We start from the raw sequence: 1,743 nt of genomic DNA, 5'->3' as shown, positions 1-1,743 counted from the left end.
AACCGTGTAGGTTCTTGTGATTATTTTTAGGTGACTGTTCTGAGTGAATATTTGGCCACAAACTAATATTTTTCACCTGTGTGTGTTCTTGCATGTATTTTTAAGTTTACCTTCTGAGAGAATCTTCAGCCACAAAGTGATCTGGAAAAAGATATCTTACATTTTCCAACACTGAGAACATTTCCAGTGTTTGGTATAAAATATCAACTTCTGACTCATCATCTGCAGCATCAGAAGCATGTGACAGCATGTCATCACAATCTGATGTTGGAGCTAAGAGGTCGTCTGCTTGCGATCCTCAACGGTGGGCTCGATTATCTTCTGTTGTCGTGTGTTGACGAGAGCTGCTTCTTGCAGGCTCCGCCGCTTTGCTCACCTCATGTTGACCCTCATCTATACTTTTCAATGAGAGACAAGTTGAGGGCATACTGTAGATATCCTCTTCTTCCTTCTCTTTCGCCTCCTCTTTTATCAAAGTTGCTCTGGCTCCGCCTCCTCTTTTTTGATGAAAGGACACACCTTGTCCTGTTGCTCATTAATCATGGCTGTTCCTGGCTGTTGTCACATTCAAACATAAAGACCAGCGCTTCAACCACCAGCTTCAACCAGAGGTTCGAGCACGCTAACTGGTTCTCAAACTTGGCCAAGCTATTTTGCCTTGCTTGCTCGCAGAATAGTAGCATGGGAGGTAGATGCGGTGACATCCTGATTTCCACTTTGCAATATTGTAGTTGAATAGTTTATAGTTTATTATTAACCACAGTAGAACAGGCCTTGTAGCTCAGTGGTTAGAGCACTGCTCTTGTAAACCAGGGGTCGTGAGTTCAAATCTCACTGAGGCCTGATTTTATACTAAGCATTTGCTGCGCAAGCTGGATTTATAAGAGTTGAGGGTGTAATTGCACATACTTTGTCCATGGTACTGGTGACCAGCAGTTGTGTGAAGAGTTATTGTCTTTGAGGATCTTAAGGGAAATTTTATAATTTCCCACGACACACAAATGTGTCCACACTGAATGAGAATCACTGGCTTAGAGTCCTCTTTAGACTACATTTTCAAGCATTTCTTTTGGTCAATATTCTAAATGGTCGACACAGTTTTGCCAAGCAAGGCTGTGTAACTCAGAGGGTGTGAGCCCTGCTTGATAGTAGTGTGTTTGAATTTTTGATTAGCGGTAGGTGCTAAAGCCTCATTGCGAGCAAGAGAACTGGTCTTGCCAAAAAATGATTCACTTGCTGTGTCCAAATTCACATGCTACATCCTCAGAAAGTCGAGGTTTTTTTTGCCAATTATCAGGCTGCATGACGTGACTACCGGTGCGACGCAAAGGCACGTCACGTGACACACGAATTCAGCCTTGAAACTGGCATTCGTTAAATGGCGACGGATGCTGAGCGGAGACTACATATATTTTAAAGTCATTTGCCATATTACTCTTTCAAATATCTATTCAGAAACTCTGAACATATATGGACATATTTATTGAGAGAAAACAGGGGGGGTGGGATTGAGAGTGGACAGGTTTGGTGAACCCCCAACATCTGGTCAAATCAGAGCAGGGGGTGTTTTATGATGTTGAGGGAAACAGGGGGAAACTTGATTGCTTCCTCTGCAGCTGGTCAACCAGTGCAGAAGTCTTAGCACTTTGTTTACGATGTTGTGAGAACAAACAGAAGAAGTTTGTTCCCCTCAGCAACTGGTTAATCAATATAGTCTACATTCCAACATAATCATACGATCAA

The 1,743-nt window shown here is 42.6% G+C and overlaps 1 non-coding gene across 1 annotated transcript; it reads left to right on the top strand.

Moving 5' to 3' along the window:
* The first annotated feature begins 770 nt into the window (after window positions 1-770).
* Window positions 771-843, top strand: trnat-ugu (transfer RNA threonine (anticodon UGU)). Its single transcript has one exon. It is a non-coding gene; the product is annotated as a tRNA-Thr (tRNA).
* Window positions 844-1,743: the final 900 nt, after the last annotated feature.

This window comes from Syngnathus scovelli, chromosome 19, assembly GCF_024217435.2.
Source record: "Syngnathus scovelli strain Florida chromosome 19, RoL_Ssco_1.2, whole genome shotgun sequence".
Lineage (NCBI taxonomy): Eukaryota > Metazoa > Chordata > Actinopteri > Syngnathiformes > Syngnathidae > Syngnathus > Syngnathus scovelli.
The sequence above is the reverse complement of the archived record's forward strand: the minus strand, read 5'-3'. Positions and strand labels throughout refer to the sequence as shown.